This window comes from Pinus tabuliformis, chromosome 9 (genome assembly GCF_031772625.1).
Source record: "Pinus tabuliformis cultivar Carrire ecotype Pingquan chromosome 9, CPIR1, whole genome shotgun sequence".
NCBI classification, from domain to species: Eukaryota; Viridiplantae; Streptophyta; class Pinopsida; order Pinales; family Pinaceae; genus Pinus; species Pinus tabuliformis.
This window is the reverse complement of record NC_142307.1, coordinates 592,441,502-592,468,399: the sequence shown is the minus strand read 5'-3', so window position 1 is coordinate 592,468,399 and position 26,898 is coordinate 592,441,502.

Here is a 26,898-nt window from a genome sequence, read left to right as displayed (position 1 = left end):
TTGAGTGGTTGTAGTTGTCTTCTGTTTTCCCTTGTTGTTGTTTCTTTTTGGTCTCATTTCAGGATGAGGCTTCCAACAATAAGCTTCATCGTGACCCTCTCTGGAACCCTTTTCTTTCTCTTTACCCTTAAATGAATTTTTACTACCTTCTTATGAGAATTTTTTCCCTCTTGCCTAGAGATGACTGGCTTGCACACACACATCATCTAGATTACTGGGATTAAACATTAAGATAGTATGCCTAAGGTATTTGTGTAAACCCCTTATGTATTTCATCAAAGTGTTCCGTGACAATCTACACCTAACATCAGAGACCTTTTTCTAAATTCTTGGGTGTAATCTTGCACATTTTAACCTTTAAGCTATCTAAAGTTCTGCCAATTCATGATGGATTTCTGCATATAAGCTAAAGGGTAGAATTGTTTTTTAATTGCAATAATGAAATCATTCCAAGAAATTGAGATCTTATCGTGTTTTTTAATCTCCTCTTGGGTCTTTGATTCCCACCATACTAGCGTTGCACCGTCCATTCTCAAGGAAGCTAACTGAATCTTGATCTCATCCTCTTGATGGTTTTAAATCCTGCAATAGACCTCCAACTGACAAATCTAATTATCAAGCTTCTCTGCATTCACTTCACCATTATACATGGGCAAATCGAATTTAACATCAAGTTTTAAAAAATGTGATTTAATAGTTCCTTTTGAAGAATGATGATGAGTATGAGTAAGGGTCATGTTAGTGGAAGAGGGTGAAGATGCTTGTGAATACTAAGATGAAGAAGATGGTGGAGAGGGTGGAGGTTTGTCTCCATTTCCATTACCTCCTTTTCCATTTCCTCCCCTTGAAGAGTCTTCTCCTTTGGGAGGTTTGGAACTTTCCCCTTGCAACCTAGTATTCCTCTCTTCATAGAGGACCTTCACCATCTATGTCTTATCAAAGAAATCCTTTCTAAAGGTCTTCTCATCTTCTGTCATGTCTGTATGTTCTCCTTCATGAGACATGATCTCTGGAGTCTCAACTGAAACTTGAGGCTGAACTGGTGTTGGAGATTGTGGAAACCTTGCTCTTCTTCCCCTTGACCCAACTTCAGAGATTCCAACCAACTTTCCTTCACCTCTTTTGAGTTTTAACCTTGTAAGCATGAGATAAACTTGCAAACAATTAAATCCTTCTTTCAAAAAGAAAAAACTAGTGCTGTGATACCAAATTGACCTGATTTAGAATATTAGTTTGGAGTGCTAAGATCTTCTTCAGATTATTAACAATCTGCTTTCATTGTGCTTAAGGATTCATCAATTTTTTGCAAGTGAAATGAAGATTTTTTATGTTAATTTTATGAGAAATTTAACATATATCAGAAACTGAATAGCAGCATAAACATGTATAGAACATCATCAAAAAAACATTACAACAAGCACATGATAAAGTAGCTCAACCATCCTGGGCTATGTAGAAATTTCACCGTAGATCACCTGATAATGCAATATAATAAAGAAAAATACTTGATCTACTTCTACTATCAAAATTTGCGGAAGATTAATCAATTTGAGCAAGATCAATCAGAACACATATAACAAAGAAGAAGAAATCATACACATGAAACACAAAAGAAGACTCTGGGGAAAGCCTCAGCTAAAAACACCGGTATCTTTATTATCATACAAGTGGAAATATCTCAAGATTACACAAAGCTTTATCTCTCAAGCTATCCATCTCTTAGTAAAATCCCTCACTGCTACTCATAGAAAGAATAGACAACACATATGCCTTCCTTCAGTCCTCCAAGCCTCCTATTTCCTTGCGCAATTTCTCCTGGGTCCTCCAGCTGCAACTTGTGTGATTCTCACCTCACACACAACACTGACCTCTGAAATAACTGCTCAATCCTGAAGGAGATAATTCCTTTTGCATGGATGAGTTTCCTATATAGGAAAATTCCTCCAACTAATAGTACAATGTCCCTTTCTTTAATATCAACTGGGTCTTTCTATGAACTGACATGCATGAGTTATTTATGAAAGAATATTCAGTTATCTAGAGAACACTAGTTGCATGCATGCATCCATTAATTGATTGAACTCACAATTAGTTCCTCCAACTGTTTGGAACTAATTTAACTGGATTTAACTCAGTTCACTGAGCTAACTAATTACAACTCATCCTTATCTCCTTAATTAAGGGATAACTTCCTCAATCAAAGGGATAAGTGTTGCATGTCTTCACATAGACTTCATGTTTGATTTTCTCCAACTAATTAACTCAAGATGAATTAATTAATTATTTTTCAAACAGCTAGTGAGACTAAATTCAAATTTTAATTCAGGGACTAATTAAAATTGGAATCTATCCCAGAATCCTATTTATAGCAATGTTATTTCTATCATTTCTATTTTTTTCTATTTCCAGCAGAGTTGGAGTATATCATGAAATGCTATTTATGGCAATGCTATTTTTAGAATTTCTATTTTTAGCATTTCTTGTTGCTATTTTCAACAGGCTATGTCTCCTTGGTCTAGCTTCCAATGGCTTGGGCCTCTCTATTATGCTCAAAAATGTAAAAAAATATGCTTACAATGCTCAAATGCTTTTAAAACCTGCTCTAATCAGTCCAGAATGTTCAAAAATGGCTATGTAGCCTCTTTTTGCATCCAATTTGGTGAAAAACTGAAGATGTTATGACTTCTCCTTGTCTTCCCATTATTCGCTCCACAAATTACTCCAAACTGACATGATCTTACAAATTAGCTTTGAAAATTCGCTAATCGAGCGAGAATTTTGATGTGCGGTGCATTGTAATTTGTCGGCACCGACTGTCCATTGTAAATCGTAATCAACGAAGTCTAGTGGGTCTTACGGTCTATGAACATGACAAGCGATGTGCGATTGTGATATGGTGGACCCGACAGGACATTAAAATGCAGCCTAACCTTATCGCATCTGGGATATCAAAATCGACGAAAAAACCAGTGGTCCTGTGCATATGTGGGACCTTTCCTATTGCGATATGTGATTGCAATATCACATCGTAACCCGAACCTCCCGGGGCCAATTCTGTAACACCTCCCTTTGCCGATGTGTAGTTTCAGTTCTCGCATCGCACCCTAGATTGCTCTAGGGCTGATTTTTAATGTCGACCCACCTCCAATATGCGATTTGTTAAATACGAGAACCAATGGCAGCCTACCAATTGGCACTTCCCGATTTGCTAATAAAACCTGCCACATCATCCAATTTTGCCATGTGTCCAAGTCAAATTTGAACTTTGACTTGCTCTAACTTCTGCATATGAGCTCGAATTTGAGTGTCGTTCACACCATTGGAATCAGAATGATGAGCTCTTCAATCTGAAGCTAAGTTTAACAAGATTTTGACACTTTAATTTTTGAGTCTAATTTTGAGCACTTGATCAATCAACATGACACAGGTATAGGAAAACATAGTGCTTTTTGTATTAATAAATAAAGGAGAGAGTTACAACCATATATAGAAGCTGACTTTGTAGATGTCTCCCCAATTGTCTTTTCCTTTCCTTCCTTGTCACAAAGCAAATCTTCACACCCAACTCTAATGCATAAATGGATGATGATTCCTTAACCTCAAGGAAGCAACATGAGGGCACTAGTAATCTCCAAAAGGCAACTCAAACCCTATGGGAGGCAGTAAATTTATAGGGTGAAAGTGGTAGTTTAGGATTTACTAATCTAGGTCTGAGATCCACATATGAGGGAGGATAAGATCTAGGGATAAACGATAACACCATTAGAGTAGGATCATATAGGAATTCAAGATATCTATCCATGGTAAATGGTTAAAACCACCTTAGAAGCTTCTGGAAGGAGAAGATTCGATTTTTTTTAATTTTCCCAAATTCCTAGAATCAACGCACCTACAGAGTAGAGAAAGCTGTGTTGATCAGCATAGATGCTTAGTTATTCAACTTGCAACCATAGTAGGTGATCATCCATGCAGGGTGCACTGGGGCTAAAAGATTTTTTTTTTAGTTGATTCACCCAGAAACTCAGACTTTTTGGAGAGGTGATGCTTAGATATTTCCAAAGGGATAATGACAAAGTGTTCAAGGATTTTGATTGATCAGGTTTTCAGGCCTTTTGAGCATATGTGACGAAATGACCTGTAATAGATTGCCCCTAAATTACAAATTTAGAAGCAGTGGTTGAGGACTGAAATGCTTTACCTTGTGACAAGTATGGATCAAGAACAAATTAGGTCGAGATCATCATATGTTACAATACATATTATCATCATGATATCATTACTGAGGGAGGCATACCCATACTTAGCATATAAGCCAATATTACATGTACAATGATAAAAAATTCTCATCCACTGACAAAAGATGTGGACCCATGCTTAGATGACTATCTTGAATGATCATAACCACCATACTTTGTAATCTTGTATCAATCCTGAAATTGCAGCCTGGATGGATTGAACTAGATCTGGTGTCTTCTACCTTGTCACTAGATAGTATGATTCTAACCATGCGAATAAATAAGTTGGAGTCAAACATGGTAGACACCATATGATTACCGGCCAATAATGTAAGTCATTAATAGATGCGAGAGAAACCACTATTAATGATAATGGATATCAAGGTACCATAGTACAATCTATGTGGTGTGAACGAATGAGTTGAATTTGAACACCACACATAATATTTTGGTCAAAGGCCAACGATGAGGACTTGTCATTGAAAGCGAGGAAAATTTTCATTGCAGTATGCAAGCTCCAAGGTAACAAAAGGAGTTTCTAAGTCAACTTCCTGGATAGTGAGTTGACGTCGAAAGGAAGTGACCCATTATACGAGGGCCTTGATGTATCCCTCATCAACGACATGAAACAGATATCAAGATTTGAGATAGAATGATGTTGATGCGGATCTGGTTCAGGAAGGGAAGACATGAACAAAGGCTTAATGGTATTGTAGCAGATTTCAACTGAAGGACTTCTCTTAAACATATCAACAACATTTTATGGAGTTGGAAACATTGACCCAAAACTAATTACGAAGGATTTTGATATGGTTTGATTAACCAAAGAGGCAAGCATATTTCCCAACCCAACAATCATGAAAATGAAGTGAAAGAGTTTCATGTTACAAGGCAACTCACTGCCATTAATAGGTTAAGTACCCCATTTTACCAATTTCCCCAACAATTTATGGTCAGTATCTCTTTATTTTTTACAAGCTTAAGGAGGATAACATATGCTTCATCTATAAGTTCATCATTTAGATGAATCCTTTTGAGTTGATTTAATGAACCCTCAGAAGGAGTGGTTCAGTCTCGTCATGTTCAATGAGTCCAATGTTTTTTGATGATTTTATGAGTCCAACAAAGGTATAACTTGAATTATTTTTCATGTTTAGAGAGTTTGAAAAATAGGTGAAAAAGAAAACTCCAAAGGTTCATTTTCATAAATTTAGTCTCTTGAGTCTAAAAAGGCAGAAAATGATACTCATGAAAACCGTTTAGTCATGTTTGACTAAAGTATTCATTTTTCATAAATATTTTATCCTAGTACCGAAACGGGTTAAAACAACCAAGTGAAAGTGTATGATCAGCAAAGTAGATGGTGACGATGGATGAGAAAACCAAGGCTCATCTAGCAAAAACAAACTAATAAAAATGGCAATCACAAGGGATAGGATGAAAATGGTTTCATTTTTACACAAACTTGAAACATGGGAAACTATGCTTGAAATTGGTTTCATTTTTACACTCACTTGAAACGAGGAAAAACTATGCCTGAGAGTAGTTGAAAGTAGTTTCATTTTTACACAAGCTTGAAATGAGGAAAAATTATGCTTGAGAGTAGTTTCATTTTTACACAAGATTGAAACAAAGGAAAACTATGCTTGAGATTGGTTTCCATGCCCCCAACATAATGACTTAATTTTGAGGACATGCTTCATTTCATTCATCTAAGTAGCCTACTGGTTACTAATAGGTGGATGGAATGGCATTTCATTTACGAGATCAATTTAAATACTCGACTCGACATCTATGAGATCTAATCAAAGACTCGAATTGGAAGGGGATCTATTTCATTTTTTAACGAGCTTGACACAAGAAAATAGCGATGCTCAAGGGACCTTGTTTCATTTTTTAACAATCTTGACACAAAAAAATAACTCTTCTTTGGGAACCTTGTTTCATTTTTTAACGAGCTTGACACAAGAAAAGGAACTCTTCTCCAGTAACCTTGTTTCTTTTTTTAACGAGCTTGACACAAGAAAAGGAACTCTACTCTGGGAACCTTGACCATGACTTCCAAAAGGCCATGGCTTCTAAGAGGTTCTCATTAGATAGAAGAAAAATTCTTTGGAAGGAATTAATGCATCCAATGGAAAAATTAGGCTCCAATGCCCCAGTAAATGATTCACCATTTCACCTACTAGATCTAGGTCAAAAGAAGTTGAGCAAATAATTAAATTATCATCTTCATCAATAGGTATAGACATGGGAGAAGTTGCCACATAATTAACCTATGGCAGGGTAGATAACACTTGCACATTAGGAACGTTTAGAAAAGTCAGATGATTGGCATTCAAATCAAGACCAACGAATGAAGTTTGGTTGATAGTCACTATTTTTCCATCATGTGGGAAACACATCACTCAAAAGTGTGTGGAGACGACAACATTCATAACGTAAACATAGTCTCACAACAGTAGGAAATTGAAATCCAAGGGACCCATGACAACCATAACATCAATACATACAGTCTTTCCTCCCAAAGTAATAGGAAAATGAGGAAGGATCCCTAAGTTTGGCTAGTTCTTCTATTAAAATCTAATAGATTTAGAGTGACAAACACAAGATGTGGGGAAGCCAAAGCTTTCCAAGCACTGGAGAATAGAATGTTAACAAATGCACCCTCATTAATAAAAGTGTGAAATATTTCTGTATTATAAGCCATCACCATGACTTGGAAGGGCATGTAAGAAGGGAGACGAGGTCCTGTTAATAGGCTCCAATTAAAAGAAATAACATCATTACTTGGAGGGGGTTCCATAACAACAAGAGAAATTCCCCTTTTTTCAGTAGAATCAAAAGAGACAAGAATAACCTGAGCAGTATGATCTTCAATCTTTACAGAAAATGTAAGATCGACAGAAGGTGGAACAAGGTCGACCATTTTCTCAAACAATGGTTTGTTGGGAACAAAATCATGGGATTCATGTTCAGAGAAAGTGGGATTGATTGGATTCAAATCAATCACTTCATCAACTAGTGGAGGATTGGGAGAAAGATTTCGGTAACCATCCATAAGTCATGGTTGAGAAGCTGTAAGGTTTTCCAAGACTTTTGAGGCTTCATCCATATAAGGACAAAGGTGAATATGATGATTCCCTTCACATAACCTACATGGAAAATTAAATTTACCCTTTTTCCTACAGATCTTACTATCACTAGGTGATGGTTTATCACCAACATGATCTCATAGGCTGATAATAGGGGTTGATGTCAGCCTTTGGAACACGCTTCTAATTCCTATGGAATACCAGGGCAATCTCTAAGAATGTGGTCACCCTTACAAATCATGCAAGGGAACTTCACTTTACCGGGCTTGATGGAGAGTTTCTTGACATTAGTTGCATCCTTAGAAATGGTTTCTTGGTTTCCCCTTACTTATTTGGCTTCTTTGTCTTCTTCCTTTTCTTCTTCTTCTTAGCTTCCTAGTTACTAGAATCAAGACTTTCACTAGGCTAGGAGGAAGAAAGGGATGAAGAAACAATAGGTCAAGAAGGAACAAGGTCAACTTTAGGATCAACTTGAGATTGATGTTGTTCAGGTGGTGGACTACCTGGTTGAGGAGGAGTTTGGACATTCAGAACCAAGGAGGTAAAAAATAACCAAAATGGTAAACCAATGGTAAATCTGGGAAAGGGAAATAGTGCGATATAAGGAGCACCAATATTTCCAAAATGAGGAAAAGGACTAGGATTCCCATCAAAAGGGTTTTCTTGACTAGTAGACTAGGGAAATGTTTCCATTAGTCTCAACCTAATATCTACTAAGGAGTTATTCCACGGTGAGGATGTTGTTCCACAGTTAATTAATTGATTTTAGAAATTAAAGACAAAAATAAAAAACAAAATGGGTAACTAGGCATAAGGGTTTACCAAGTCACTGTGAACTGTAATATACCATTGTTGGTACATGTAATAAATCTCTTTGAATGTTGTGTTCGGTTTATCATATATAATAAGGATACTGACTTGGTTACCTATAGCAGAATAAAAACCTATAAGGGATTTCCAAAATATACCCAGAGGTACATGGAAGCACAGTCTCTGGTAGTATTGTCTAATGCGTCCTATACGATAGGAAGTATTCCGATATACTTTTCATATGTGGGGCACCATCCATTATACCCAAGGGTACGTGGAGAATGATCCAATATACTTACGTATGTGGAATACTGACTACCCTCAGAATGTAGACAAACAAGTAACAACAACTCCTACATTTAAAGACATTGGAACACCTCTATAGCCTAGACCTCCATGTGTGTCATTAATGTTCCAAATTCTCCTTAGATTGATTGAGTAAATTTTAGAGTTGATCTTCAATTATGTTTCAATTTCAAGGATCATGGTATGAATTCACCTGAACTTCCTAGGATGTAACTAGCATGATAAAAAGAACTTTTTCATTTCAATGAAGATCTATCTATGGAAAGGAGGAAACAAACAATGATGCAACAATCAAAGATGCAACAAACAAGAGCTTCCTAAGTAGATCTTTCAATGTATCATTCTAATGCAAATCAAAGCCCTAAAAGATGTCAAACCATGCAATGTAATCTATGCAAAATTCCCTTGAAACCTATGCAAATGTAATCTATGCAGGAGAATTATTCAAAACAAACACAAGATGATTCCAAATCACTGAAAGAACAATATAACAAAACTACTTATGAAAGCAATACCTTCCTTCACTGATGCAATGAATAAACGAATCAAGTGTAAGTAAAGGAAATTCCCAATGAAATCAAATGTAATATCAGATTTCATTAACAGAGGAATGAAACTGAAATTGGGTGAAAATTCCAAAGATCAAAAGAGATGACACTCAAAGGCGATTAACACTCATGCAAAAATGAAAGGAAAAACACTAAAAAATTGTTAAGAAACTGAATCTTTTCTTTTCTTTTCCTTTTCAATTTAAAATGCAATGAAAATTAAAATAAAGCTAGATTATTGACCAAAATAACTCAAACAGACTGCAATAGTAATATGAAAATTCTTTTTATCAAATCAATAATCAATATCAAGTGTTTATAACCCTAATGACAAGAATAAAGAAAAAATCAAAGAAACTCTCATCAAAGGTTAAAAAAATCAAATGTAAACACTATGATAGCTTTATAGAGACAAAAAAAATTAGACACTCAAGAAAACCTTCTGGGCCAAAGCAAAACAAAGAGCAAGCCAAACAAATGCAATTTTTTTCATTCTACAATATCATCGCAGGTGCAGAGTGGGCACTAGAGCCTTACATCACACTTCCACAGAGAAGAGACTATGTTGGGGTGCTCTGTCTCAGACTAGAGAGTGCGTTGGGGCTAATTTGGTCAAAACATGACACAAGAAACCCTACCAAGATCAAAAATGTGTTTTCTTAAGGTCAATTATTGTCTGAATAAGTCAATTAAGGTTGCTTTCAAAGGTGAAAAAATTATAAGTCCAAGGAAACCACCAAGGGAAATCTCGTTCCCTGGTATGGTGGCCAATTTGTTATATGGAAAATTCACTTATGTAAACAAAAATGAACTCCCTAAATCTAGTGTTATGATCTAAGACAACAGAGGGAAAAAAGATCTATGTTTTCCTTAGAGAGATTAGAGTAATGAAAAAAGACATACCTGGAATCTATAGTAAGTCCTCTTCTCTTAGCTTGTAAGCTCCAACTCTAGCTCCTCACGCTATAAATGGAACATGCAACAAAGACTAAAATAAGTAAGGGAACTATAATATCCACATATCATAAACCAATATCTCTAATCAAAGAGTCAACATGGCATTGAAATACATAATCATCAACATGACACAAGTATAGGAAAGAATAGTTCTTTTTATATTAATAAATAAAGGAAATAATTACAACCATATATAGAAGCTGACTTTGTATATGTCTCCCCAGTTGTCTTGTCCTTTCATTCCTTGCCACAAAGCAAACCTTCACACTCAACCCTAATGCATAAATGGAGGATGATTCCTTAAGCTCAATGCAGCAACATGAGGGCATTAGTAATCTCCAAAAGCCAACCCAGACTCTATGGGAGGCAGTAAATTTATATGGTGAAAATGGTAGTTTAGGATTTACCAATCTAGGCTTGAGCTCCACATATGAGGGAGGAAAAGCTCTAGGGATAATATATAATACCACTAGAGTAGGATTGGATAGGAATCAGAGATCTCTATCCATGATAATTGGTTAAAACAACCTTAGAAGCTTTTGGAAGGAGAAGATTCGAAAATATTTTTTTAATTTTACCGAATTTCTAGAATCAATGCACCTGCAGAGTAGAGAACCCTACGCTAATCAATACAGATGCTCAGTAATGCAGCTTGCAACAATATCATGTGATCAAGCATGCAAGGTGCACTAGGGATAAAAACATTGTTTTTGAGCTGATTGACCCAAAAACTCAGATTTTTTGGAGAGTTGATGCTTAGGGATTTGTAAAGAGATAATGGAAAAGTGTTCAAGGATGTCGATTGATTCATTTTTTAGGAATTTTGAGCAGATGTTCCAAAATGACCTGTAACAAACACCAAAAAATCTCAACCAATACTTCATGTAATAGGCCACAGTTGATTGGATCAAGGAAACATAGATCGAGAACACTTTCTAATAAAGGATCCAACTATATTGGGTTGTCAAAGTTAGCCAACTCTTGCACCAAGGCAAGTGGCTTACCAGGGACCAATTTCAACAAAAGTTTCCCCATCTTATAGAGCCATTCAACACAATGAAGATTATTGCATCTTGAGGGGGGAGGACTAATATAGATGGATATTGGTGGCCATCCCTCTATTCCACTTGGACCCCAAACATTATTTCTTTATGTTTCCTTAATTGTAGCACAATTTATTATTTTTGGCAGTTTTTTCGGGTCCTAAACTTCTAGAGCCATTTTGAGGCCCTAAATAATGATTTTTTTACCAATCAGGCAAACTCATTATTTATGAAAGGAGTCTGCAGTTGAAATTTTTTGTCCTCAAATAGATATTTCTAACGATGTATTGTACGCGTCGAAAAAAGATCATATGAGCCCAAGAAGTTGATGTACCAACTAACCCTAATGAAGCCTATAAACTTTTGGTGCTTCATCTCCTAAGGTTAAGTTTTTGGATGTTTATCGTTTTCCATTGTTTCTTAACAATAAAATATCCTCCAAGCCTCATTGTAACACAATTCATATGGCATGTATCCATCACATCTCTTCTCAAAGATAAGATACCATCGCCCAAGCTAGTTTGTTTCCATTCTACATGTAAACAAATTTTCAGTATTTGTTATTAATGAATTGAAGTTCAATTTTCCTTGTAGCTTTGGGTTTTAATTTAAATATATATTTTGTTTCGTTATTGAATAAATCTAGATCACTTCATGGCAGGATGAGCTTCTTTTGGCCCGACAAATACCTCACCTCCCATGAAACTGAGCTCAAGTCCTTTATCCTCTGTAATCAAATTGGACAGCAAGTTTTTCTCCATCCCAGGTAGATACAATACTTCCTTCACCTCCATAGGACTCCTAAAGTCTAGTTGTAATTGTATGTTTCCAATACCCTCCACTACATACCTGGCATTATCACCAAGCTCCACATGAAAATCATGGTGCTTCTTGGCCATACTAGTGAAGAGGTCACAATATATTTCTAAATGATGTGAATCCTTGTTGTCCACAAGCCATACACCATGTTTCATGGTGCTTGAAATATGTGACATGAGCACAAACTCCTTGAATTTCTTAGCTAACTCATTCATTTATGTATATGTAGTTGTTGATGTCTTCCCTTTTCCTTTCTTCTTGTTGGTGCATGTTGGGGAAATTATATGTGTTATAATTCCAACATTAAATTATCAATCAAGGACTTCTAATCTTCGAGGCAAAAGCATAGGTAACATAGGATCAAAGCATCTAACCTAAACTATCATCATGAAATCTGAAATTTGTTCCTAAATTAAGTACGAAATTTCTATTCCTAGTTTGAAACTAATCTATTGATAAGCAAAGGAATACATCTAATCAAATAATTAATTAATTAAAACTTATTGAGAAATTAGGGAAAATAATGAACGATCTATTCAAATGAGTGCTACTTGATTCAAAACAACTCAACATGTAAAAGATAAATTTATGCCTAAAGCTAATTGTTCACACAACACAATTTATTAACAAACTGTCTCTAATTCCATAAACTGGAAAATAAACAAATGATTAACTATGATAATTACCTTATTGAAATCATACAACTCACGCTTCCAAACTAGATTTTTCTAATTAACTAAATCAGAGCAATTATGAGTACATAACGCAACTAAGTACAGAACATGAACTAAGTACAGAATGTGGTTGAGTATAGAATGCAGTTGAGTGCACAATGCGGCCGAGTGCATAAAGCCACTGAGTGAAAAATGTGGTCGAGTATAGAATGCAGTTGAGTGTAGAATGCGGCCAAGTACAGAATGCGGCTGAATGCTTACTCCACAACCTGCAAAGTGAGACAAACAACAATGCACTCACTGCCCTCTACACAAATTATTGCCCTCTACTCAGATCTACAAAACATAAATGGATCTAGAATACGAATTGAAGTGTTGGAATTCTAAAAATTATTTAGCAAACAACTTGGAAATGAAATATAAATATATTGACTGAAACAAAACACACTTCCTAAAACTATTCCCGGGATCACACCATAAATCAGCAAGCAATTACATAATCTAAAATGCATAAATAAATTGACAAAACAATTAAATATAATTCAAACCATTTGCAAGGAATAAAAATATAATAGGCAAAATGAAATAAATACTAAAATTCACACTTACATAATCTAAATTAACCTTGCAAAAACAATGGGTTCAGGCGGCCTTTCCTTTCCATGTGTTGTAGGTCAAAGCTCAATTCACAAAATGGACACTAAAGCTATAACAACTTCATCATCCTTTATTCAACCAAAAAACAAAAGCTTAATATACAATAGCCTTGTAGTTGTGCTTCCTCTCCTACGTAGCTCCTCTATGTGTAACCCACAACTCTTGTGTGTACCTCTCCTTCTATATACTATGCTTTCACAATTTGAGATCCAAAAATTAAGGATCTGAGCTTAGCCAAATGCCAACAAAATTACAAAATAACATTTCAAATGATATTTTTGGAATTGGTTATCGGACAAATTTGTCTTGGGAAATCTCATGATCCATGCATAGCATGATTGAGATATAGAATATCTGATTGTAGCTCCATATAGCTTGAAAAAAAAAAAAAAAAATCTTCAACCCAAAATATATGGAACTGTGGCTGGCCTGAAACCATGGCAGACCCGAAACCGTCAAACCCAATGATTATGTACTTAACTTCAGAATTCGGCACCGATTCTGTATTTAAAAATTGTGCTAACCATAACTTATTCATGATGACGAATTTTGACAAATGGTTTCTGGGTTACCTGAATGAGGGTACTTTGAACAAGATCCATGTCTCAGAATCACAATATTCTTCTTCATTTGATCACAAATTGAGATTTTAATCTACAACCATTTTGTACTTAACCTGTAGCAACTAGTTTAATTGACTTATGAAGAATTTTGACAATGAAACTCTGCAATAAATAAAATTGGCAAAACCATCATTAGAAAATCATAGCAAATTCATCTTTAATCATTTAAAACTTAAGAATACTAATGATAATCAACCACGAAGTGTAAGATATGAATTGGCAGCAAGTTGTGTAATTACAATATGAAATGAGTTAGAAATATAAGAATTCAGGTTATGAATAGTGGTAATATATGGTGGAAAAATGGGCATATTTTGAGGACCAACATCCCCCCATGCCTGTGGATTTGCATGTCTTCATGCAAGAAAATCCCTTGCTCATTAACAAATTCTTAACATTGTTTTTTTTTAGATGTTGGTTCTTGTGGGACATCATTGCTTAAATATTTGAAGGTGCTGGGTCTTGCGGAGCAACACTACTTGAATATTTGGAGGTGTTGGTTCTTTTGGAACAACACTCTTCACATTTAATGTATCATACTAATTTACTGAGCAATACAAATTTGAGGACAAGAAAGGGATGGATGAGAAAGAGATGATGGATGAAATGAGGTGGTGATGGATATGGTAAGTATGTGGATGCATTCTTGCATACTCTGTCATCGCAAGGCCAATGCTTATAGGTGGTTTCCTTTATCATTCCATGGAAGTAATGACTTCATCCTCCTAATAGAATGGTTGTTATCATGGATGATAAGACACTATAGAGACTGCCTTTATTAATATATCATAAAGATTTTCTTTTAACATGGTCTTGTAATCAAAGTATAAGTCTTTTTATTATGAGTGGAAAATGGAAGGAAAACAAAAGGATAATGATTTATGAAAGATAAAATGCATGGAATGAGAAGTGGTGAATCATTAAGTTTCCTAAACCTTCTAATGAATTATAGAATCTTAAGCCAAATTTACCTCAAGTTTTACCTTTATTATTGACGTGCTTGGCGCTACAGGATGAAGTGGGAGATGAACTGGATGGAGCTGATGTGATTGTTGATCTAACCTGCTGAAGAAGGATGAAGGATTAACTAAATGTCCCCTTCTCCCCTATGCCTGAGGAGTTGTATGTCCCCAAACAACTGAGGAAAGGTGACGGTTGCTGCAAATGAATGACCATGCTGCTATAGGAAGCCTTTACTGAAATGAATATACTGCTGCAAATGAATGGCTAGGTTGTTAAAGGAAGCATTTACTGAAAAGAATATAATGTTGCAAATGAAAATGGAAATGTTGACACAAAAATCCAAACTGCTGCAAATCTGTGTTGAGATCACAAAACCATATAGTCTCCAACAACTTCACATGCATGTGAAATCTTGCATATGTGAATAAATGGTGTTGATGTTGAACATAAGCAAGAATCCTTGGATTACCAACCATTGAGGAGGTCATTAACCAATGCGAGATATCCCACCTTTGATGTCAATGGGAATCAAGGCACTAGGTACATTCTACCAGCCATGAATGGATTTATCGAAGTCGAATGGACTGCAGAATCCATCCACCAAGAAACATTGATGTATTTCCTTGGTATATGACAAGGATACCTACCATTAAGGCATGCAGGCTCCTAGGTACCTTATCTGAACCTAAACTTGACCCCAGATAACATGCTAATGTCGATGGGACAAGGCTTATTGGAAGGTGGGCCTTAAGGGATCCCACATCAACGAACTTGAGTATAAACATAATGACTTGAAAGATACTTGATTTGAAGAACTCATACAAATTTAAAAACTTTATTGGGAATCTTTCCTACCAATTACCTGGTTTTCAAGCAAAGTCCTTGTCCAATTGCGCTAGAAAAGCTGGTTTTCAGAAAAGGACTTATTTTTCTCTTTACTATTTTCATTTATTTATTTATTACAATACTAACTTTCCTACTACACTAAAGAAAATATATCCTCCTTCAAGTGAAAGAGAACTTCCAATGAAGCCATGTGCGGAGCAGGTACAAAGATATATTCATGCCCATATTTAACATATAAACTTTAGAAGGTACATGAGAATGAAAGATCAATAGTTTTGAAAGATTTGATACAAAGAGTATTTGAAGATGAGAAGGTACTTTGACTGGATTGTGATTTGGAACCAATGCTCGATGTAATCTTGACGGTATTGGTCCATTTCTTCATTTGGACCACTCTAGAAGTCCTCCTTGGTCATGCCAGGCAAGCATGGATAATTGGTCTCTGGAATGCATACAAGGCTTGCTAGCGAGCATGGTTAAAGTTCCTCAATATCAGGTTCATAAGGATGCTCCTCATCAGATTTGGTACATGATTTCTTAATCTCCTTGGTAGATAAGAAAGAGGAATCAAGTGAGACTTTCAAATCCTTTTCTGGTTGTGGAGAGATAGGTAATTTCCTGAACATGATCAGGATGAACTCTTCCTTAGAGGCATATATCCCAACTATTGCTAGGATTTGAGAAAGTAGTTTGATGGACATTCTTAAAGATCCCAATCATTCTTGAATTTCTCCTGTTGGTTGATGATCCCTATCTTGCAACACGGATTAGTACCTAGAGGTTATTACACCACCCCAAAAATGATTTTATCTTTAAAGAGCTTGAATTTTTAATCTAATTGAATTAAACCTAATTACAATAAAACTCACCAAACTTGCTTACATGGACAACTAAACTTTGGAGCAACCCCACCATAGTGGATGCATTGCTCTTCACCCACATCTTACTGTATACTCTCTACCCTCTAGATTCCCTACAACTAAGATCACACTGAAAACTTGTGAAAGAAACTATGCTCTAATCGCTTTAGCACCTCCCCGACAATGATGCCAAAATTTTTTAGGGAAATTATATGTGTTATAATTCCAACATTAAATTATTAATCCAAGACTCGTAAGCTTCGTGGCACAAGTGCAGGTAACGCAGGATCAGAGCATCTAACCTAAACTATCATCATGAAATCTAAAATTTGTTCCTAAATTAAGTACGGATTTCTATTCCTAGTTTGAAACTAATCTATTGATAAGCAAAGGAATAACTCCAATCAAATAATTAATTAATTAAAACTTAATGAGAAATTAGGGAAAATAATGAATGACCTATTCAAATGAGTGCTACTTGATTCAAAACAACTCAACATGTAAAATATAAAATGTATGCCTAAAGCTAATTGTTCACACAACACAATTTATTAACAAACGGTCTCTAATTCCATAAACTTCAAAATAAACAAATGATTAACTATGATAATTACTCTATTGAAATCACACAACTCATGCTTCAAAACTAAATTTTTCTAATTAACTAAATCAAAGAAATTTTGAGTACAAAACACAGCTAAGTACAAAACGTGGCTTGAGTACATAATGTTGTTGAGTACAGAATGCAGTCAAGTGCAAAATGTGGCCGAGTGCATAATGCGACTGAGTACATGATGCAGCCGAGTGCTTACTCCACAACTTGCAAAGTGAAACCAACAACAATACACTCATTGGCCTCTAGCCAGATCTACAAAACATAAATGAATCAAGAATATGAATTGAAGTGTTGGAATTCTGAAAACTATTTAGCAAACAAATTGGAAATGAAATATAAATATATTGACTGAAACAAAACACATTTCCTAAAACTATTCGCTGAGATTGCACCATAAATCAGGAAGAAATTACATAATCTAAAATGCAAAAATAAATTGACAAAACAAGTAAATCTAACTCAAACCATTTGCAAGGAATAAAAGTATAATAGGAAAAATGAAATAAATACTAAAATTCACACTTACATAATCTAATTTAAATCTACAAACAAAATGGGTTCAGGCGGCCTTTCATTTCCATGTGCTACAGGTCAAATCTCAATTCACAAAATGGACGCCAAAGCTATAGCAACTTCATCATCCTTTATTCATCCAAAAACAATTTTTTAATATACAACAACCTTGTAGTTGTGATTCATCTCCTATGTAGCTCCTCTATGTGTAACGTACAACTCTTGTGTATAACTCTCCTCTATGTAACACTCCTTCTATATACTATGCTTTCACAATTTGAGATCCAAAACTCAAGGATCTGAGCTTAGCCAAATACCAACATAATTACAAAAATACATTTCAAATGATTTTTTTGAAATTGGTTTTGGAAAATTTGTCTTGGGAAATCTCATGACCCATACATAGCATGATTAAGATATAGAATATCTAATTGCAACTCCATGTAGCTTGAAAAAGAAGCAAAATAAATATTCATCCCGAAATATATGGAACCATGGATGACCCAAAACCATGGCAGACTTGGAACCGTCAAACCCAATGATTATGTACTTAACTTCAAAATTTAGAACCGATTCTGTACTTAAAAAATTGCGCTAACCATAACTTCTTCATGATGACGAATTTTGACAAATGATTTTAGGGTTACCTAAATGAGGGTACTTTGAACAAGATACATGTCTCATAATCACAATATTCTTCTTCATTTTATCACAAATTGAGATTTTAAACTACATTCATTATGTACTTAACCTGTAGAAACTAGTTTAATTAACTTATGGAGAATTTTGGCAATGAATCCCTGTAGTAAATAAACTTGGCAAAAACCACCATTAGAAAATCATATCAAAGTTCTCTCTAATAATTTAAAACTTAAGAAAACTAATGATAATCAACCATGAAATGTAAGATATGAATTGGGGGCAAGTTGTGGAATTATGGTATGAAATGAGTTAAAAATATAGGAATTTAGGTTATGAATAGTGGTAATATACAGTGGAAAAATGAGCATATTTTGTGGCCCAATAGGGCACTATCCAACATAGTGACCATACTTGTGATATTAAAAGCACTTGAATTTTTTCATGTCCTTCTTTTTCTCTCTTTGAATATCATCCTACACTTTGGTTCTACTTGGATTTTCCCTTTCCCTTCTTTGTTTTCCCGACAAGAGAAAGTTCATCATATCCACCTCCACCTCAACATTGTCCATCAAATATCATACTCTCCCATATCCCTTTTTGGGTGAAGTCATCCCACAACTTGCTCCAATTAGGAAGCTTGTCTTTGGAAAGGGTACATGTTATAAAGGTATCACATTTCTTGTGAACCACTCAGGGTTATCATGATAAGTTCACCCTCATCCATGACTTCCTCAACAACTAATAGTTCATCGTGAACATGTTGGATTCTTGTGAAGTATGTTTCTAAGTTTTTCTCTTGGCACAATATTCCTATTTTGGTTGTTACTGTCAGCTCAATTTATTATGTAAATTAAGACATGTATTTTACTATCAATCCAAGTTGGTAATCTTAGAAGCAAACCACAATTTACGGACTTTTAGATAAAAAATAATGTAGGAAGTAGTTATGAAAACAGAAGTGCATATTACAAATATAAATCATTCTAAGAATGGAAATACAAATTATAAATTACTTCTCACAACTGAAGCAAAAACTATCTGAGTCTATTCCATAAAAGCATACATTATTGATCAATGAAATTAGGTTATTTTAGAAAAAAAAGGTAGAGGCTCTCTCAAAGAGACCTGTTTGTCCTCCCTCAACAACTCTATAATAGCATTTCCAATATCTACGTAAGAAAGAAATAATGCAATGAAAGCATAAAAACTTAATCTAAGAAAACTTGAAAGAAGTGAATCTTGTTTAGTCTTAGTTTCGGCTCACGGAGAAGAGGCTCCCTCAAGGAGACCTGGTTTTCCTTCCACATTCAATATAATCACTAAAAGAAGCAATATTCACTTAACACATTTCATAAAATAAATTAATATTAAAGATATCTACAATTATTTACAGAAAATGAATATTATGAACATGGAAAATCAAACTACCATATGCACAAATATAAACATGATACAACAAAGTGTACTTAGCTTGGATGGGGGCCCTCCAACCTTGCTGGTACACTACTAAAATACTCAGCTACAACAACTCATTCACTCCAGCAAACACAAAGAAATCATGAAGAAATTTTTTGTCTTCAATTATCTAAAAAATAATAAGTTTGTTTACATACCTCTAACTATGAATGCCTATTTTTAAATAGGAAAAATGATAACCAAATAAGCTAAAAAGTATAAAACCACCATGATTAATGTTATCCCACTTCATCAGGTCGAAGTCATCCATTAGTTACAAGAAATCTGGAAAAATTCCAAAAAATCCTAAAACTGCCCCTTTTTAATAGGGATTTTTGGGTGACAGGTCATGTTTGACCAGCTTTGACCGGGCCTGTATTTTCTCATTTTGACCAAGACAATAGATGTTCATCCATACTTGGTTCCTAATCTTTCCAAATATGTATCCATCTTGAGCCCAGGTGTCCTACAAACATCACTTTAATGGAGCTATTACGAGAATTTCCAGTTTTGTCCAAAAATGCTCTTAAAACCAATTTTTTACAAAAATATCTAAAAATTGAAAAACATAATTTATTCTACGTGAATATGAATAATAAGGTCAAATTAAGGCATATATGGATGATATAAAGTTGAATATGATGGAAGTTAAGTGGATTTTTAATAAGCCAAATTGATCAAAATCGAGGACCAACATCTCCCCCTTGCTGATCTCCAAGCATGTCCTCATGCTTGATTTCTTCTCTTTGATCTTCTAAGTGCTGATGTACCTACTGTCCCTGATCTTGAAGCCTCTTGTTGTGCTGCCTGTAGAAGACAATCAATATCTTCAAATTTCCCTTCTTTGTAGATAGTAGCCATCACCTTTTGTCTCTCATACTTGTATTTCCATGTGTTCTTTTCATTGAGCCACCTATAAGCTTGTTTAGAAATCAAAATCTTCTTTGCTTCAATATTATTATTTTTCTTGTTCAGTTTTTCATTTTTCTTGATGAGAGCTTTGTTGTTTTGTTTATACATCTTGTTTTCTTTCTTCAAATTCCTTTCCAAAATTTTGTTGACTTCCAACTCCCTTATCAACTCTTCTATCTTCTTAAGATGTTCTTCTTGATGTAGCTCTTTTTCTTCTCTTACAGTTTCCTTGGAAAATGAATGTGATGATGTATCTCCTATCCATGCATGCTCAAAGTAAGAGTCCTTTTCCAAAGGCTATTCTTGAATTTCCCTTTCCATCCTTTGAAATATCTCATTAACTTCCTTTGATACTATTGGAGGTGTAACAATTTCTACCTTTGGGTCCTTTTATTTCTCACTTGGCTCTTCTCGGGTTTTCTTCCTAGGCCTTCTAGGAACAAATATGAAAGTTGCTTCTTTTTCAACCATGCCACTATCCTATCTCTTTTTGGGTCAGGTCCTAGGATACATAGGACATCTTATTATGCTTCTAGGAACATGAATTTGTTCAAATTTCTCTTATGTTGTTTTCTCTTCCATATGATTTTGAACCAAGAATTCTCTCCAAATCAATCCCTTACTTCTCACCTGATGTTCTACAAGTATTTTGATCAACCCCTGATGATAAACATACACTTCTTTCACTTCAATTTTATTTTTGACACTCTCTATCATTTTAATCAAGCTTTTAGAGAAGAAATAGGGTACATTAATCTTGGATTCTCCCTTTATGTGTTGCAGTAGCCTAATGTGGTAGAGATAAACTAGGCTATGCCTACTATCACAAGTGAAGTATCTTTGAAGGATTAAAACTAGTTCAGACCAAGGTTCCCTGAACCAACCCCTTTGAATGCCTTTTGATCTATCAAAAGATCCTTTTCTCTTCTTTTCTAGAAAGAATGTCCATCCTTTCTCTTTGAAGTGTAAGCCTTTATGGTATTATTCTCTTGTTAAGGGAAGATCTAGAGCTTGGGAAAGGAATTCTAGGTTTAATGGTATGGAGAGGTCACCTACTTTTGTTTCTCCCTGTTCATAATGATCTATGAATTCTTGAGTAATATTCTTATTATTCCCATTAAGCTTTTGAAGAAATCCTATCAATCATGCCTGATACGGTCTTTTTATGCTTTCTTTCCCCCAATTCTCTATCTTGAATTCATTTGGTTTGTAGGTTTTAACCCCGTATAGAAATTACCTGCATACAAATTCTAAAACATAGAAAATAAACAATAGCGAGAACATAACATATAAAACAAATATACACAGATATTTTCCCATGGATCCCAAAACTGGGACTACTAGATTCATTTTTCATTATGTTCCTTTCAATGTTACAATACATATATATACATGCTGAAGCATCCAATACCGTGTACTGAAAACCATTGTGCCCAAAACCATAGGTAGGTCCGCCCACCTAATATAGGGTCCAAAAAAAATTTCCCCCAGGCGCTGCCCCAGACCCCGTAGAGGGGGCTTAACTGCCCCCCTCAAACCCCCTGTGACCCCCCCACTACCAATCAACGCAACGAAGGGGGGGCTCCCCACCCCCTCTAACCCCTCAGTTAACTAAGAGAGCTAATTGTGGAAAGAATATAACACAACCCAACATTCTCCCACTTGTTGTTTTCTTTCCACAGGGGGGCATTGGAGAGCTTAGTCATTTATCCAACCTTGCAACGCCCATTGTTTCTCTACACCAAGAGAACTTCGAGATCTCACAAATTTTGTCAATGCTTCTACAATATTCTTCAAAGTGTCCACCTTTACCAGCAACACCTTTTTGTCTTCTATCATATCCCTCACAAAGTCATATTGAACATCAATGTTCTTTGTCTTTGAATGGTAAGCAGGGTTCTTTGCCAATAAAATTGCACTTTGGCTATCACAATCTATTCTTATAGCTCCTTGTACTAACCTCATACTTGAACACAATATCTGCAACCAGACCGCTTCCTTGCTTGCATGAGTGGCTGCCATGTATTCTACCCCTGTAGTTGATAATGCCACTACAGATTATTTCTTCCTCATCCAACCGACTGCACCTCCAAATAGGTGAAACAAATACCCCCTTGTAGATCTTTTTTGATCCAGATCTCCAGCCCAGTTTGCATCAACAAAGCCATGAATATCGAAAACTTTGTCCAATCTCGGTCTTCCTTGGTAGCACAAACCATAATGACTAGTGCCATACAAATACCTGAAGACCCGCTTCAGTACTGTCCAATGCTCCTTCCCTGATTTTGACATAAACCTACTCAATACTCCCACTGCATGTGCAATGTATGGTCTAGTACAGACCATCGCATACATCAGGCTACCGACTGCACTTGCATATGGAACATCGGACATGTCCTCTTCCTCTTATTGTGTCTTAGGACACTGTTCAATAGATAAGTTTACACCTACAGGAATAGGAACCTTCATTGGTTTACTATCTTGCATATTAAACCTCTACAGTATTGTCTCGACATACTTCCTCTGGTTTACCATAGCTTCCTCTTTTCCCAATCTCTTTTAATTTCCATGCCCAAAATATAGTTTGTAGCACCAAGATATTTCATGTCAAATGTGGAGGATAATTGGGTCTTCAAATGCTAGATAATTTCTTTTTCATTTCCAACCAACAATATCATCCACATACAAGACCAGATAAATAACATGGTCACCAATTAATTTAAAATACACATAGTGATCTGATTTGCTTCTGGTGAAGCCAAGTCCCATATAAATGTATCAAATTTCTAATACCACATCCTTGGCTACTGTTTTAACCCATACAGAGACTTCTTTAACTTGCATACCAGTTCTTTCTTACCCTTCACCGTAAAGCCTTCAAGTTGCTTCATGTAGATCTCTTCTTCCAGATCCCCATGAAGAAATGTTGTCTTCACATCCATCTATTATACCTCAAAATCAAAAGCAGTAAAAATAGATAAAAGTAATATAATAGAAGCTACCTTGGCAACAGGAGAAAAAATATCACCAAAATCAATTCTCGGCACCAGGGAATAACCTTTTGCTGCCAACCAAGCTTTGTATTTCTCCACCTTTCCTTCAGCATTTGTATTCTTATCGAACACCCATTTGCTTCCAATGAGTTTCCTTCCAGCCGACAAGTCCAGCAAATCCCAAGCCTCATTTTTGTGCAAAGATGTCATTTCATCAACCATGGCCTCTTTCCAAAGTTTGTCATCCTCTGAATCTACTGCTTCCTTCATAGTTCTGGGATCATCATCAGTAATAGATAAATAAAAGTTTGAATAGAAAGTAGATGGACTATACCTTTCTGGTTGCCTTCTTTCTCAAACTGATCTTCTCACAACCAGAGTTTGTGCCTCTTCATCTTCTGATTCCTCTTCTGCTGTAGAGTCTGATTCTTCCTCCTTAAGTTCAAACTCTATCTTCTCGGGTTCCTTTGGTTGGACTTCATGTTTAATAACATATTTCACCTCTTTGAATACCACAGCTCAGTTGTACACAACCTTCCTTGTTACTGGGTTCCAAAGCTTATAACCCTTTAAACCATCCTTATACCCAATAAAGATGCACTTTTCAGATTTACTATCCAACTTTGTTCTTTTCTCCTTTGGAACATGTACATATGCGTCACATCCAAATACCCTCAGATGTGAAAGAGTGGGTTTCTTACCAGTCCATACCTCTCGTGGAGTCTTATCCTCAAACGCTGATGAACGTGATATGTTGACCAAGTAACATGTTGTCTCCACTGCCTCTGCCCAGAATTTCTATCCTAACCCGGCACCGCTAAGAATGCTTCTTGCCCTTTCCATCAATGTCTTGTTCATTCTTTCTGCAACTACATTTTGCTCAGGTGTGTATGGAGTAGTCTTCTACTGTGCTATACCACACTTCTTACAGAATTCTTCAAATTCCTTCTTGAAAAACTCTCCACCGTTATCTGTCCTCAACACCTTTATATTCTTCTTTGTCTGGTTTTCCACCAGAGCCTTAAATTATTTAAGCCTATCAAAGACTTCATATTTCTTCTTGAGGAAATATATCCATGTATTCCTTGAGAAGTCATCTATAAATGATACAATGATAATAGTAATGGGAGGATCACTAATATTATAGGGACCTAACATGCCCCTCTCCTTCAAAAAAGTGTTGTCGTCAATGCTTGAGTAGTTTTGGATGCTTTTCTATAAAATTCTCATCCTCCCATGTGGAATCTTCAACGGGTAAGTTCTTCCACTTGATGAGATACTCTTAAATTGATCTATTTCATAGCTCTTGAGTTCTTTTTTCTTTGACTGCTTCAGGTTCCAATATGATTTTTCCTTCCTCATCAAGTCCTGGCAATATTGTCTGAACTGGAAGCTTGTCACCTATAACCTTCTTTAAGCATGAAACAGGGAAAACTGGGTGCACTCGAGAAGCTGCAGGAACCCATAATTTGTATGCCATAGTACCTATCTTTTGCAACACCTTGTATGGACAATAATATTTTGGTGATAATTTTTTATCCTTCTTAGCTTGCTTGAGGGACATTTGTTTATATGGCTGCCGCTGTAGGAACACCCAATCGCCTACATCAAAACTTCTTTCGTTGTGATGTTGATCTGCCTGATGTTTCATTCTATCTTGTGCCAAGGTGAGGTTATCCTTTAAGAGTTGGAGAACTTGTTGTTGATGCTCGATGTGATCTTCCACTGCTTGTTCCTTAGAATTTTCTCTTAAATATGATGTGATGGATGGTGGATGATATCCATAAAGTGCCATAAATTGGGTCATTTTTGTTGCAGTATGGAAGGAAGTATTATACCACCATTCAGCCAGAGGCAACCATTTGACCCATTGTGTCTGTTTATCAGATACAAAGCAACGAAGATATCCTTCCAAACATTTGTTTACTATCTCAATTCTCCCATCAGATCGAGGATGATAAGATGACATATGAGCTAACTGAATACCAAGACAAGAAAATAATTCTGTCCAAAAATTTCCAGTGAAAATGGGATCTCTGTCACTTATAATAATATTTGGGTTTCCATATAGCTTTTGAATTGTTTCCATAAATGCAGTAGAAACTATACGCGCTTTAAATGGATGAGATAATGGACAAAAGTGTGCATACTTGGTAAGTCTGTGCACTACCACCATGATAACACTCTTTCCTTCAAACTTGGGTAAACATGTGATAAAATACATTGAAACCTCCTCCCAATGTTGTCTTGGAATGGATAAAGATTGTAATAGTCCTGGGGTATTAATTGTTTCAACTTTATTTTGTTGGCAAACCAAACATTCCACCACAAACTTTTGAATATCCGATTTAAGGCCATCCCAAAAAAAATCCTTCTTAACCCTCTGGTAGGTTTTTAGAAATTCTGAGTGCCCTCCTAAGGGAGAGGTGTGCAATTCCCTAAGAATCTTTTGTTTGAGTTGGGAATTCTTACATAGGTATACCCGATCCTTGTAACATAACGAATCATTTTTCAAGATAAATGTATCAGATGTGCTGGGATCTTGTTGTATATTTTGAATGAGTACCCACACTTCCTTTTCATTCTGCCATCCATCCCTTGCTTCATTTATCCAATCTGGTTGGATAATAGAAATGGCACAAAGGAATGCTTCCACATCCTCATCCTTTCTTGAGAGTGCATCTGCCACAACATTTTGCTTCCCTTTTTTGTAGATGATTTCAAAGTCATAACCCAACATATTTGTGACCCATTTTTGCTGCTCTTCTGAAGATAATATTTTCTCTAAAAATTATTTAAGACTATCATGATCTGTTTTTACCTTGAAGTGTCTTTCCATTAGGTAGGGTCGCCATTTCTTAAGTGCGTGTAGTATTGCCAACATTTCCTTCTCATAAATAGCTTTGTGTAAATAATTTCCTTTGATTGGACAACTTTCGAAAGCAATGGGTCTTTCTTCTTGCATTAAAACAACACCGATTCCATTTCCTGAGGCATCACATTCCACAATAAGGGTTTTTGTGAAGTCCGGTGTAGCTAAGACTGGTGCTTGGCACATTGCCTCTTTAAGATGTTCAAAGGCCTTCATTGCTTCTGGAGTCCATGGAAATGCATCTTCCTTCAATAATGTTGTTAGAGGTGCTTCTATTCTTCCATAATTCTTAACAAACTTGCGATAATACCCCATCAACCTGAGAAATCCTCGTATATGCTTTATGGATGTGGGGATTTTCCATTCCTTAATGGTTTTAATTTTGCTAGGGTCTACCTTAACATCTTCATGAGAATCATACAATATGACCCAGATATTCCACCTTTTGTACTCGAAAGA